General features: G+C 41.0%; 1 protein-coding gene across 1 annotated transcript in view; it reads left to right on the forward strand.

The window, feature by feature from the left end:
• Positions 1-16,041, forward strand: part of KCNJ2 (potassium inwardly rectifying channel subfamily J member 2) — a 43,084-nt gene that overhangs the window by 363 nt on the left and 26,680 nt on the right. The gene's annotated exons all lie outside the window — the stretch shown is intronic.

A 16,041-nucleotide genomic window follows, 5' to 3' on the forward strand; every position in this document is an offset into this window, starting at 1 on the left:
TTGTTTGAGGAGGGAAATTCTTCCAAAGCTGCCTGTTGCAGGGCTCTTACACCTTCTCCTGGAGTGTTTGGTATTAGCCACTGGTAGAGACAGGATACAGAACCAGACAGACTGTGGGTCTGATCCAGTTTGGCAATTCCTACATTCCTCTGTTCTTGCCTGTCCACGTACGGTGGGTTTTTCCAACTTGTTATTACCAGAGGAACAAAGCTAAGGTGCAGCAAAACTGACCGCACGAATTCTTGAGTTAGGAGGGCAGACCAGCAGAGGCACTTTCAGCTCATACCAGAGGAAATTGAAGGTTACAGACTGTGAGAAATGTTGGCTGAACTGAGTGTGAGTCAGAAGAAGCGTTCTGCCCCAAAGCCTGCCTTCTGAGGCTGGTCTGGGCAACCAGTTTGTTGGAACTGTTGGAGCAGAGAGGGGCCTAGCAGCAAAGGCCTGAACTGCAGGATTGGACTCAGTTTTCTTAGGTGTGAGTGGCTGTGTGAATGTGAACTTGTGCACAAATGTGTATGTGTAATGAGTGATGAGAGATACTGACCCCTGGTTTGTTATAAGATCCCACAGACAAAAGTAAGAAAGGAATAATTATGATATCCACCTTAGAGATAACCCTGCTTTCTGTATTTATAAGTCCTGGACAAACAATTCAAACTGGAGTGAAAACGGAGATGCTTTTCTAACTAGGTTGAGGATCTGGGAAGGTCACATAGAAGGCAAACAAAGTGGATAGGATTTCCTTTCCTTGCTGTATACTTAGGGTTTTCACTCCTACAGCCACGGTGTGCCTGAGGAAGATAAGCTGCCTCGCAGTACTAACCCAATGGATAGAACATGATTGAAAGATGGCAGAGAAAGACAATGCAATCCTTATGTTACTCACTGCATCATTTGCAATGCACTTGCCAGGGGGTTGATTACATAATACTAGCTTCTGCATGTTCCTTGCTGTTAAACTTCCTCAAATACTCGCTCTCCTCCTGTGAAAGCAGCCACCACGGTGCTCTGAACCTGGAAAGAAGACAGAGGTGGTCCAGCTTAGAGAGGGGTGGTCTGCGATGTGGTCTGTCCTCATGGCACTACTGTAAAAAATGCAGCGTCCTTGCGTTGTATCACTTTTCCTTTCTTCTGGTCTCCTGGGAACATTCAAGCTGTTGTTTCTTTTTACCCCTGACTCATTCACTCGTGGTGTTACAGAATGAGACTACAAGCTTTTACTTGGGCACAAAAGAAATTCTTTTACAGACAGTGTTTTCTGTAGTATTATCATAAGCTTTCCTGCCACAGCCATAATGGAGAGGGAAGTGCTTTTTCAAGAGACTTAAGGAGATGGAGAAGAGGAAGTGAATGCTTCAGTTTTGGTGAGGATAAACATTCCTAACATTCTGTTACAGTAACAGAGATTAGTCACTGAAAGAAGGAAAGGGAGAAAGTCCTTTAGCTTTCATCTGCAGAGACTTTACTAATTGGCCTCCCAGCACTTTTGCATCTTCCTTTTGCTTTCTCTTCTTTTGTCTCCTTTTGTTTAGGTGATTTAAATCAATGCAAGGAAGGCTTGCATCATTTACGTGACACAGTCATTCTGTAATACTGATGGACATTTTTGAAATAGGAGCAGGCAAACATTCTGGTGCACTTGTTCCCTATTACTTTTGAAAGGGTGTGAATGGACTGATGCAACAAGCTTGGTGCCACTAAGTCATGCAAGCTCCCTAGAGATATGTACTGCCAAAAGCAAAAATTCCAGTACATCCTGATAAATGGTTTAGCATGGCTTAGCAAATGTCAGTTGATCAGTCAGAGTTAACTGTCAGCAAACTTGCTAAATTCAGGCAATATCCAAGCAATCCACAGATTAGCTGTATTTCATTAGTGTAGCAATAATGACTCAGCGCCACAACAGAAGGGAACTAATATCGGAAATACAAGTCAAGCTCTTACCAAGATTTCTATATCCTTTCTTTCTGGAGGCAGAAAGAACTGGGACTGATGTATCAGTCATTTGTTCAGGAAGCTCTGTTTATAAAGAAACAAACTTTTGCAAAGGAGGTGTTACCAGACAAGAGGGTTGAAATCTTTGAGACACCCTTTTGGCAGAAGGCATTCTGAATAGTCCTTGGAAAGATCAGTTGGAAAACACTTCACACTGAGAAAGTTTCTGCCTTTCAACAGGACACTGCTAATTCACCTCATTCTGTACTCTCTGGCAGGAGTATGGTTCTCTAGATTGGCTGATTCCATGTCCTTCTTTATTTTATTAGGTATCTTTCTTGCCCAAAATTCTTGCTATGAGCATGAAACCATTCTTGGTAACAGAACATCCATTTACAGTAACTTGCTGTGCAATTAAAGTGCCAGATGATAAATACAAACAAGCCAAACAAATAAACAAACAGAAAACAACATCAGATTTCTTTCTATTTGCTTTTAAATTAGGACAGGAGTGTGATCTGATTCTTAACTTTTCATGTCATATTGGGAAAGCAGACTATTTGTCTATTCTGTCTGGCAGGAAGGAATGCTGTAACCCAAAAACTCATTGTGCTGCTTTTCACAAGATACTTCATTTTTTGTAGTTTGCAGTCATGATAGTAACACTAGTTCCTGTTTCTAAAGCAGTTAAAAGTCCTGTTTTGCGAGTGCAGACAGGGGAGAATATGGTTCAGCTACTCAAATATTATTTGTGGTGACATGCTGGACTGGAGAATTGGAACAGCAAAGAGAGATTCAGCCCTTAATTTCCTGTGGAAGGATTCTGCTGAGGAAGCATTACATTTTTGGTTTCTCTTTGCTGTCCACATGGTAGGGGATGGAAGGTCACTACTAACCTGGGAAGATCTAAGAAATGACATTTGATAAAAATCAAGAGTCTGGGAAATGAATTGAGTAGAGGCAGTTTCAGTGAACAATGATTTTTCAGACAAGTTTTCCTGCACTCCAAAGGAAAACCAAGGCAGGGCTTGACTGTAGAATGTGAAATGAAGACTCATCTGGATAACAGAATAAAACTAGCTGGAAGTTTTCCATGTGTAAGAACTAAAGGTATCTCCATTTGTGAGGCAACTTTGAACACAAAGGATCTCCTGTTCTTTTTAAAATTCTCAAATTGTTTTCAAAATGGAAACTAATATTGTGTACATCAGTTTAACAGCTTTGATTCTGTCTTGCAGTACCAGCACGATCTTGTTGTTTCTTTGCAGGCCTGTAGCCTGGCTGGGATCAGACCTGAATTAACTGTACAGAGCTGATTTCTGACATGGCCAGGTGCTCCATTTTATTCCCCAGTAAGTGCTGATCCCTAGCAGCTATAGAGAGCATGTGTGTCTTCTAACTGGCATTTTCCCACTCAATGATAGCTCAAAGCAAGACAACTGATATATTAACTTAATGCATATAAAAGTAGGTGCCATAAAACGCAGCCTGCTTTCCACCAGAAATCTCAGTGGGAAAATTCAAACATTTCTATTTCCACTCACGAGCGTTAACCAGCTGTTTGACCATTACTGAAAATCCTTTTCATTTTCCACAGCTGAGTGAGAACTCTTTCCAGGAGTGGTCTGTGGTGAGGCTTCTAGTGCACTCTTGCTTTGGACAGACTAAGAATATTAATCTTTTCATGGCATTTTTTCACACAGATAGCTATTCCCCAAAGAAATGAGACAATTAGTGCCTCACGAAACAAGCAAGCAAACAAAAAACCCCAACAAATATCCCCGAAATAACCTCTATGAGTTTCTGTTCAGATCTCAGAAAAAATTGATTTTGACTTTTTCAATGGGAACAGATAATTAGCGCGTTGTTTTATCTCCTTGAGTCTGTTCAGATCAAGTTAGATGATTGGTGCAGCAGAGTTTTGGATGGAGGTGCAGTTGCCCTGGTAACAATCGTGAGTGAAATCAGAACCTTTTGAACAGCCAGTGGAATGTGGTTCTACTTGGATGATAATAGGTCAGAGGATTTTAATGGGTAAAAACGTAATCCAGTACAATAGGATTTATTGCCACTATGTCATCAGATTGACACTATTCCTACAAATTCTTCAGCTTGTGACAGCCTTTAACTGAAAACTATTTAGTGGAAAAACTTGTAAAATGCTATTAATCATTTTGTTTTCCAAATCAACCAAAGAGTCTGTGTGTCTCAGGGGGTTAGAAAGAATATCTTCCAAGTGAGTGAAATTCAACCTCTCTGCACAAAGCCCTAATGAATGGCTGTTCTGGACACAATAAATGGTTCTAAGAACTAAAGGCTCATTTCTGCAGGGTGCTGAGTACTCTGGTCCCAGTCTATCGGAGAACTTCAGCACTTCCTTAATTTCACACTAACAAAATAGTTTCTAGTGATTTCTAGGATGGTTATTCATGCTCTTAAACCTGATTGTGTTTGCTGACAGACAGGACCTTGCGGGATTAAGTCCTAAACCAACACTGGAAGAAAAGATTCCCTGTTCTGTAAAGCAAGGGCATGGGGCAATATTTCATCCCTTCTGCTGACATTTTTCCAACTTCCGCAGTAATGATCCTTTTATTCTGAAAGATCCCAGAGTGCTTTCTTAAACTAACAAAATGCAGCCACTGCTAAGAGCAACAATGCATAAGGAGAATACATTGCTGCAGCTTTAAGGAAACATCAGATTAGGGTGCCAAAGTCTGTCTCTCTACCCCAAAGCCAAAAGCATACGGCTTGTCTTGGTGTCCTCTGGGATGTCAGTATGGGACCTCTGTCACACAGAGAGATCTAGAGCTATCTAGATTTTGATGCCAAATCGCTGAAATGGTCCTTAATATTCATTATAGATGGGTACCCCACTGAACCTTCTGCCAATTTCCCTTTCAAATAGATGAATGTCATTCTCATTCACTTTCCTTTAATATGAAAAGCAGATTCTCCGCAATCATACGCCTGTACCATGCATATCCTTTCATTGTTGACATGAAGCTTTTACAACAATAAAACCTAAGGCTAGTAAGTATTCGTCTTTTTGGAATTACTATGTAGTTACAAAGAACAATTGAGCCAGACAATGACAAAACCTGTTTCTTGTCTTCCTCAATGGGAAATGGGCTTTGAGTTTTGTAAGGATGTTCATAAACAGCCAAGGGTGTGTAAGGAGAAGAATGACCTCAAAGCTGGGTTTTACACAGGAGAACAAAGAGATCTCAAGTCCTGATCTGAAAAACAGTCGAAGACCAAATCAATGTCATAATGTCATAATTACCAACACGCGTCACAACGTTGCTGGAACCCACTTGCTGCTTCTGCCTTTAAACACAAGCTCCTCTCCTAACTGCTCTGCAGCTGTCAAGCTTTGTAAATGATGTTTGTGCTGGCAGTTAGCTGGGAGATAACTTCATCTATCTAGCATTCGTATGGCCTGAAGATCCATCCTCGTTTCTTCCTGCAGGATGTTTTGCGACGTTATTGTTTTCAGGTTGCTTTGCCTTTGTTACAGTTCTGCTGGCTCCTTTCCAGGACCTTTCAGGTTACTTTTTAGTCTCCTTAATCTGTACTTTCTCTCCTGAGCATAATAAGCACTGCAGTTGCTCCCAGACTAAGACACCCAAGTGGTGTGACTTGCTTTTTTCTGTGGGAAACACCACTTTATGTTTTTCACAGACCTAATTCCCCGAAGATCTTTTCAGTATGAAGTGAATACAGCTTAGCACTATACAAAATGTTCCTAAGGAAGAATGCCACCAATCCAAGCTCACATGATTCACAGCTTGTCAGGCCCTGATAGTGTTTTGAGGTTTGCTTAATAGCCTACGGATTTGTGGATCTTTTGAGCGACTCTGGCTTTGTGGCAGGAGCAAGTGATGCTCTTAATCAGTGAAAACAGGAGGAAAAAAAATAAGACCCAGGGAAAATATAGGCCAAAATATCTGTCACTTATGCTGGGTGTATCACTTTTGAATTGAATTTTGTTGAGTAATTATTCATCTAATTCCCAACTAATTTGGGAGGTTTTTTTTGCAGGAATTGTTCAGCGGCATGCTGGTGCCTCTGGTGACTGCAGCCCTATAAAGTTAATGCGTAGGAAATGAGAGAGAGATTATTGTCATGGGGGCGTAACACCTATGAGGTAAAACAGAAAAGTTGTTTTCAAAACAATCCTTGGGGATTGCTTTGGCAATAAAACCAACACAATTTCAGTTTAGATATCTTTTTGTGTGTGTGTGTGTTTGTGTGAGTGTTGACATTTGTAATGTAACAGATTTTTATTTGATGTATTTTTGTTAACATCGTCTTGATAAGATCTGCTCACTTGTTCACAGTGTTTGCAGTTGAGAAGTAAAACAGGAAAAACACAGCTGACTGAACAGGTTCATTACAAACATCTTGAAATGAACTGAACCTTCTGTAAGTAGCTCATTCAGTCAGTAGTACTGCTGAGTGAAAACCTTCCATGCAAAGATCAACCACAGAGGCACAGACCTTTGGCACTGAGGAAGACATAGTCAGCCTCTATACAAATCACTGAGAGACAAAAATCTGATGAAAAAAACCCCTAAACTCACATTTATTCATTTATTGTTAAAGGCAACATTTGTGTGTGTCTATATGTAATATTTATGTATTTAAATAAGCACTGACACCTTTGGAAACAGTTTGATTTTTTTGAACAGAAAATAATGTATTAACTTCTGCTGACACAGATGACAGATTTGCTGATTGAATAAATTCATTATAATGGGACTGAGAAATCATTTTGTTGCTTTCCTCCAGTTGTTCATCATAAAGCCTTCAGTGAGTGGCTCGCCTCACTGGCTCCAGTCTCACAAAGATTTAAAGCAAGCAGAAGTCCATCTTCTTTATTGCTTGTAGTTAAGCATAGGTGTGAACGCTTTTCTTAGGTTTAAACCCAGTGCCGTAGCTCTTAGATTGTCCTTATCCCACGTGCCTGGCCTGGGATTCCTCTCAAGCCCTTCAGGAGCTGAAGAAACTGCCTATGATTTAAGGGCCGATTGTTTGGACAGAAAATGGTCAAAGTTGCTGGGAATTTATTGACAAACCAGACTGTCAAGTGAAGGTTTGACATACAGTGGTTAAAATGTGTACAAAATGAAAGAAGATATTTAGGAAATAACATAAAAAATACTCTTGGTAGTCGTTATAGATCAAATAAAGAACACAGTAAGGTCAAGATGGTTAAATTATGGCGAAGTGTGAAGATTTAAGGTTTTCTCCATTCTGGAAAGTATTTTTTTAAACTGTGCAAGGCAGGTTTTGAAAGCCACTTTCAGTGTCTGATGGAATGCATGGGACACGCACAGTGTCAAAGCCAAGAGCTGAGAAAGAAGAAAGCTGTCTTCACTTGACCACTTGTGAACACAGAATAGGATGCCCAAAAGACAGCTTTGAGAAGCAGGACAGTGAGAAGACATGGAAAAGACGAGAACTAAGAAACACTGATACAGAGGTGATAGATTAATCCAAAAAAAATTGATATCGATGAGTGATATGACACTCCTCAGGGTGTCACAGCTAATCAGTGCAAATATCGAAAAGGAACTTTAGAATTAGGCATTAAATCTATCTACTACACAAGATTTTGGATGGAGTGGAGAGGAAAAGCTTTGTATAAGGAATCATAAATGATGAATAAAATAAAATTATTTATCTTAAATATTAAATATTTTATGTGGGCCACCTTTAAAGAGTAGACACTGGCATAAATGAAGCACAGCTCTGATTCAGGATGGATGTTCACATCTTCAGAGGAATAAGTAACTTATCTAACAGTGTTTTAAAGGTGGGGGAGATGAGACAAGATTTAAAAGGAGATTCTGCCTTTCTCCGTATTTCTTAAAATACTACTTGCCGTGTTCAAAGCCTCAGTCAGGTGGTCAGGAATAAGCTGTGGGATAGCTTAAGAGACCTAGGAGGAAGTTTTGCAACCCACACACTGAGGTAAAAATCAAATTCTTAAATGTACGGTCCAAATGCACCCACATACTCAAACACATGGTTTTCCACTTCCACATTATTTTAATTATCTGCCTTGCAAAACACCAACATACTGTATATTAGGGTACTGAACTCTGGAAGAGAAAGCCAGTTGAAAAAAAGAGTGGCCAACACCATGCTGAGTTTATGTTAAACAAAAAAAAAAGACTATTGAAATTCAGAGTAACCTGCCTTTCCAGATCACTTGCTTCCATGCTGAGATTGGGGCTCATGAGGATGCATGCACAAAGGTTCATCCATCTGCTCTACAAGGTGTTGAAAGTCATCTCTGGAAGAAGCTTCCCATTCCCAAATTTCATGTAGATCCCAGTGGAGTTAAGTAGCAATATGGAAAGTCAACATTCTGCCAAAGACTGTGAACCAAAGAAAATGAAGATCAAAAGAATGCCCTGGTTCCTTAGAAAGTATTGCTGTAATTCCAGCAAACTGAGCCAATTCTGAAGAGCAATGATGAATACTGCCTGTGGTGATACTGAGAAACCCAAGAGCTAGATCTGATCCAAAATGAGACATCGAAGAGAACCACTCTGCTTACTTCAGTAGAGTTTGGATCAGGTCTCTGATCTCTGAAACCATTTAGTATATTTCACAAGTGTTTAAGAAGTGGTGACAAATACAGTCTGAAAAATGTGGAAGCGTGTCTTGGTTTGGATGAAGTACCTAAAACTTGGGATGCCACGTTGGACTATGGGCCTTGGCTGAGCAGCTCCAGTCACAGGCTATGAACTGAGCGACATGATAGCCTCTACCAGACTTGAGAAAAATCGTACTGAGACACAGCAGAGGTGTGCTTCAGCTGTATCTATAGTCACACATGAAAGGAAATTCATACAAAGCTGCTCAGAAAGGCAAATAGTTATTCTTGGCCCTAGAAATGATTGATAAATTGACTTGTTGAGGCACAGTATTTGATTGTCTGGTTTATATGACTACACGTGTTAATGCCCATTACAGAATTTTCTGGTGCTTATCTTAAAAAGAATCTGATATATTGTTTGACTTGATCCTTAGCCAATATATATCTCAACCTCTTCAATTTGGGAAAAGACTAGACAGACAGAGGACACGGATATTTTTGGTGACATTTCCTAAAAAGTTGGTGTGGATAGGATTCATTTTATTTACTTGCTTTTGATTTTTATTTTTTTTTACTTTGTCCCCACAATTTGCTCACTGAATTAATGTAAAATGGTCACTATGAGATCATACTTTAGCTTCCAAATGTTATAGGCTTTGGTGATTTCATTGGCATTTGAGATATTTTATTAGGTGGGATGAGACAGCTTCTGAGAAGACAGTAGCCCAGAGCTGGTTTCAGTAGAAACCTGCAGGTGTTCCCCTCTGCACCTGATAGCTATTAGAAGTTAATAACTGGCGTCAAAAGATGTCTTTGGGAACTTCTTACTAGCATTTAAAAGACTTTAAAAAATTGGAGATTCTCATGCTTCCTACTGACGTCTTCTCTCATCTATTGAGCTCACTCATGATGCTGACTTGGGATTCTCTTTTATTCTGTTCCGTATATGAAACACAATGGCAAGGCATCTGATCTAGACTCCACTGACACCAGCACAAGGCTTTCCATTGACAAAGCTGCCACCTTTTAAATTGGCAGGATTAAAACTTGCACAGGCAGTGTAAGGGGTTCTCTGATCTTTGAGTAACTCTGGTTAAAGCCACATAGCTTTTTCTTTTCTCAGTTGTTTTTGATAAGTGTACAGAGGAGCAGGGAGCACTGAAGTACATAGGGCTGCAGGATCTAACTAGTGCCACAAGAGGTACAGCCCTGTACCTCCTCACCTTTCTGCTAGAGACATATTTGAGTAAAGAGCGCAACTGGAAAGACACTGAACCTGTGTCACACCCTTCCCTGGGTATCTGATTTACAACATACCCAGAAAACAGAAAACAAGGAGCAAGCTTTCTGTCTCAGGGAGCAGTGCTGCACAGCACCATGCCAAGGAAGCAGCCCCTGCAGGTGGGAGAACCCCTTCAGAATACAGCTCTGGCCTGCTCCCAGACTCATATCTAATTAATAGCCTGCTGTGTTTCGAGAAGAGATATAGCAGCACTGAGCTGTGGCAAATATCAAAGTTGAGCGTGTTGGCCCTGTTAGCTGAAAGTGGTCGGCATTATCTAATCTGATTCTGTCATTGTTCATGACCTGCCACTTACCTATTGCTGAACACATTACATCACGTCTATTAAGAGCTGCAACAAACCATTCTGTTGTTCTCTGCCAACGAGATACGGTGGAAAAGTTCCTTGAAGGTTTTTTCTGTGCTGAACGTAACCCGTAAGGCTCAATGTGTGGAGAAATCCCACCGCAGACAGCTGCAGAACTATTGAAATTAACCTTCACCGTGTGTCGGCTCAGTGTGTCAGGGGAGGAGGCAGGAGGAAATCGTAATTAGTGCTAATACTTGTATTCAATTGCCACACAGCTAACGTGTATTAAAGCCCAGGGGATTCTGCATGCTGAAGTTATGGAGAGGTTGGCTACTGAATTCCACCGGAAAAAGACTGGACCTAAAATACATCTTTTCAACTGTTCCATGTCTGCATAGCTGGTTGATTTTCAGGTCTAGGATGTGCCCCAGCTGCCCTGTTTTTTAGAACTAAGGCTGCAGGGGCCTGACCCCAGATAGAGGCTGTTCCTGTCAGCCCAGTACTGAAGCGCACGTGGCTCGTACATGATGGGATGAGAACTGGCCGGAGGCATTTTCAGGCAGATGACAGTGGCCCTGGGTGGATCCTGCTGCTCTGCTGCAGGTGTGGGCTGCCCTGGACACACACCAGGGTTGCCTTCGAGGGTTGGCCTCGGGAGCCACTGTTTCCCTGCTGTGGTCGGGGTCTTGGCTTCTCAGGGAAGCCCTGGCCCACGCTGTGCCCACGGGGACACTGCATGCAGCATGCACCTACCCACAGCTGCAATAGCGGAGGCCACCGTGGGTGTCCTGCTGGCAAGAGCTCTGTGTCCGACCATCCTGGTGCAGGAGCTGCTGGGAGCGCAGGGTTAAAAAGAGGAAGAGAGTCCTGAGAGGGAGCAGTTTTAGGTTTCGCCCCTGCCAAATTGTCTGAGACAAAGAATGGCAGTGAGGCCTGAAATCAAGAGTTTCAAGTTGCCAGCACTTTCCATTTCTCCTGGTATTTCAGTGTTTCCACTGCTTGTTCTTGGCTAAAACCAAGCAGTGCATACAGTGCGAATAAATTAAAATAGACGTTTTCAGCTTTCTACAGATTTTGGGAGCTGCTCTGAGTGGTAATCAGGGGTCTCATTCACTTTAAACCTGTCCTGTGGCTCTGAAACTGGTAACCAGCCTTCATCAAGAAGCAACTGTCAGAGTCTGCCTTCTCAAACTTAAGGGGCCAAATTTCTTTCTTTCTTTTTTTTTTCTTTTTAGTAGATCTGGTTTCACTTAGATGAATTAAATGTCAATATATCTGTTACTGTGAGTTGTTCCAGTGTAGATTACAGCACTATTGCATGACTTTAAAATGTGTGCAAGTGTCTGCTGCTTTGTGCTATTTATGTCTGTCTTTTAAGATTTATAATAAACACTTTTGTATTGATACTTTAGGTCTTCTCTCTGCACTGAGGTTTTGAATATGAAGTCCAAGAAATATCCTTTTTCTCAAGCACCGAGCCTAGCCTATTTAAAGTTTGGTTTTCTTTCTGTGTGTGGAATCTTTGCTGTTGAAAGACCCATATTCACAAATGATGGAGAGGAAGGGTGTTACTTACACGATGATGCTCTCAGAACTGCATATTGGAAATGTGGCAGAGTCCCATTGCTGGTTGAACTGCGGCCCTACAACCTCTGCTGCATTCAGTCATCTGATCTAAAGTGATCAGAACAAGGAAACTTTAATTTTAAAGGGAAATTTGAGCCACTTAGAAGCATTGCTCCAATGGCTTCATAGACACCACTGTGGATATAAGGAAGTTTTGTGCCCAAAGCCCCCAGCTGGGGTGTGCTCCCCTCCTGTCGAGCCAGCACAGGAGCCTGAACTGATCTGGCACCGCGGGAGCTGCGGTCGGAGCCCCCCTCCTGCAGCTCTGCCTCCCAGGGCTCTGGCACATGGATTGTGCCATGTCCATGCAGGGGACTTTGCATTTCCCCTCCTCTCACTGAGTTACCCTTCTGTCATCTGTGGGGGATCTGACTCGAGAACATTAAATATAGAAGAGACTGGTAACGAAGTTACAAGCCTGAAGCTTGTCAGGCTTTGGGCCTGAGCTGTTAGAGAACGTGGGTGTCGGACACTGAAACTGTGGGTGTCAGTGAGATTTTTTGCTCTGCCAGAGGAGGTGAGTGAAAGAGCTTGCACCAAAGAGATAAATCTATCTTGTGGGCTAATGATAATCAGGCTCACAAGCCATGCAGGCAGCAGATCTACAAGCACATTCTGGTGTGTCCTGAAGCACACCTGGTGGAGACTGCTTGCAGGGATGTGGCGGAGGCCTGTGGTAGGCGTGAGATGCACACCTGGTGAATCACGGCATTCAAAGCCTGCTCTGAGGATTACGTTTCTGAAGAAAAACTGGCTCACATATTAGAAATTAAGTCCCTTTCCAAAGAAGAAGAGAGGAAGAAGAAAGGAAGGAGGGAAGGAAAGGGAGAGTGGGGGAGAAGGAGGAAGGAAAGAAGGAAGGAAAGAAGGGCCTACGTGCCGGCCTACAATGGGCTTATTTCGATTTTGTGGGGTTTGTTTGTTTGCTTCTGTTTGGTTTTATTTGTTTGTTTGTTTGTTTTAAAGGAACAAGTACTTGAGTCAGTTCCAAGGTAGCTCCAAAGGTTTCTACTTGTCACATTTCTGGTCTCTGAGCTGAAAGCCTTCCAGGGTTACACAACAATGACTAAAACTGGAAACCTTTCAGGCCACTTCCAAAATGAAGCAGAAAACTGAGGTGATTGCTAAACCAATGCTAGAGAGACATCCACGTCCATGTGTGTGGAGTTAGAGTGAGAGTACCCGATTTCATTTTGAGGTTTCAAGTTGTTTTCTTTTTGATTTAATCTCATTCTCAGAACAGAATTATTCTGGAACCAAGATCTTCACATTGTTTTGCTTAATGTTTTACAAACAGGCTGTTGACTGAAGTTGTCACCGAACAAAAATTTGCCCCTACTTGTTTACATAATGGGAAAATACAGTCATAAACCGGGTGTAACAACAACTCGTTAGGTATTAGGTTAAGGTGCAGTATAGGGATTATCCTCATAAAACGCTAAACCCTGAACTCACGACAAAATTGAGAATTACATTTACTGAAAGCCTTTAAAAATCTCTAAGTCTAAACTGGATGCTTAAAGCTTTTAAGTTACTGCTGTTCTGACAGTTGATGAAAATCGAGTTCAAGTTCTTGTGGTACAGCTGCTCTATTCAAGAGGAACTAGACTAAGACGATAAATATGAAAAAGGCTTGCTTCTGCTGGTGTTTGCTTTGTTGTAGCTCTCCACTGTGTAATAGGGTATTGAGTTTGTTCCTAGTTCTGCCACTGTACTACTTTGTGGCCTTTTAAATATAGCAATTTACTTAACTTTTCTCCCATATCTCACTGGGGTGAGATATTTGTGATAATACCAGTTTGGGGCATCTGTATGTATGAACACAGGGCTCTAAAGCAGTTGTGTATGTCAGTATCCAACACAGTCGGTCCTACCCTTGGCTCAGGTAATCAAGAATACATGCTGATTTTCTGAACTCTGAGACCGGTATGTATAGAAGAACTTCTGAACCTTCTCTGGCATTTACTCTAATGAAATTTTTGAGATTTCTCTATTTCTGTCTTCCTTCTATCCTATACAGCTTCACTGCTCTGTTTTTATCTCTGATAGGTTTGTACTTTGGGGAAAATATGCTTATAAAGATGGTTACTAAAACTGCTTTAAATTTCAACATGCTTCCTGCTCTGAACAACAGAATAGTATGCAAGAGGAGGCTTATGATATGTATAAACATGCCCAGAAACAAAAGAAAAAAAAAATAAAAAAACCCACACACACACAAAAAAAACCAGAAAGTAAAAGCAAGACAAAAAAAGGGCAAGGGTTTGTGATTGTAAGAGGAAGGTGAAAACACTTCCTGGCAACATCTGAGAATCATTTGCAGCAACTGATCCATGAGTGTTAGCGAACAGAGAATGTTTTTAAATCCTCCCCCATACCCTTTGTTAATCTTTACCAGGTAGTAGGACCTTTAAAGTGATTCGTACGGGTTTCTTGGGATGTGTAAAATGTTTTGTCCATTTTGAAAAAATAAGATTTTTGAAATGGCTCCAAGATTTAGGTTCATAAGTCTGGTTACAAGTCTGTGGTCTTCTCCCCTTTAAAATTTGGTAATAATAATAGTCTTCAGACGGCTCTGTGAAAGGCAGCATGTCTCAGTAGAATAAGCAATGAACATCTGGCTCCACAGCCTCACTGCTTCTCATTTGAAATAGGAAAATCACGTGCCTTTTAAAAAGTGTCCCCATGAATGAAGTACTGATCGTAATACAAGCTTACATAATTCAGAAACATTGAAGGATATTTTGTTAGACTTAAATGTTCTGAGCAACATTAGACAATATAAAAGAGTTATTAATTATGATGCATGATTATTACTGCACTCGGGAGACTTTAAGAGGTAGCCTGGAAAAGTTCAGATTTGGCTCACCTTTAAGCACACCCAAAATACTGGGCAACATTTGTAGATGTTTTTGAGTGACTGAGGAGGCTATTTCCTAAGACTTTCAAGTACATTTGGGATTTTAGGTCATTTGGGGCACGTCTCCACTGTGCAATGCCAAATGGCTCTGAGCAAGCCAATTTTCGACACGACGGATAAAGATTAACTCAGATCCTGAGAGCAATATATGTGGTAGTTTTCCTCTGCACCGATTCTGTTCTACTCCATCCAGCTCCAGGGCTAGCTTATTTGGTCCTGTTTTAAAAGGCTTAGCATCACATTCCTTTTGTTATATAGATATGTTCTTAACTGTTTTGCAAAATCCAGTCCAGCATCTAACTGCACAGCTTCATTTGCGCCAGTCAAGTCCCCATCACAGACACTCACAAGATTATATGTTACTACGACCTGTACTTAGCAGACACCCTAAGTGGGGTCAGAGTTACCGATGCAAAAGTGCTCTCCAGTGTGTCACAGACTGCCATAAAATCAGAATGGACTTTTCCACATAGTTGTATGTGTGACAGTCTATCATTGTTGCCAGCACCAACAAAATTTGAAGATGGTGCCAGCAAAACACCACTTTTAAAATATGATTATTTGCTGATGGCAACAGCAGATGGTGAAATCAACTCAGTAGCCTTTTTTCTGTGAACTGGTTAGTCTGTTTTAGAGTCCCAAGGTGTTTGTGAGTATTTTCAAGGAACTCTATTTTGAATCAGTTAATAAGAAAAACAGCATAACCCTAAGTATGTTTTTTGTTTAAGATTATATTGGCTCCTGATTACAATTTGCTTCATTTTCACACCTCACATTATGAGGTTCTTAAAAAAATAAATCAACAGTTTCCAGTTTTTGTTTGTTGTTAAATATGACATAAAATGTTAGGTCAGGAGTCGTCAATGGACTAGGCTACAGTGTTTGTTTAAAGCTATGAGTAAAGCAAGTCATATGAATGTTTCCAAAGACTGTATTCCAAGAAGTATTTTTGGAAACATTAATGTTGTGTTTTTTAATGAAGGCCACATTCTGAGGCTACGACACCATATGTCACATTCATTTCTGTGCTGAAAAAAAAAAAGAAAAAAGAAAAGAAAAAAGAAATGGAAACTGTGTTTGGCTTTTAAGTGTTTTTGGAATAGTGTCTTTGCATGCTTGTCATTGTTCCTTGGATGGGAGAAGAGTTCTAGGTCTGTTAATCTAGTCCATCCAATATATATTACACTCCATGGGCCTGACTCTCTTCTGCCTTAAACTGTGTGCAGTCATTTATACTGAGGCAAAGCGAATGAAGAGCTGAGAAAAAAGACTACCACTGGGAAACATTTTTGTAAATTCATTTTCCATGAATATGTTGGCTTCATTGTAAACCTACATCTGAACTTCTGTCAGAT

The sequence above is a fragment of the Cygnus atratus genome, chromosome 18 (assembly GCF_013377495.2).
Source record: "Cygnus atratus isolate AKBS03 ecotype Queensland, Australia chromosome 18, CAtr_DNAZoo_HiC_assembly, whole genome shotgun sequence".
Lineage (NCBI taxonomy): Eukaryota > Metazoa > Chordata > Aves > Anseriformes > Anatidae > Cygnus > Cygnus atratus.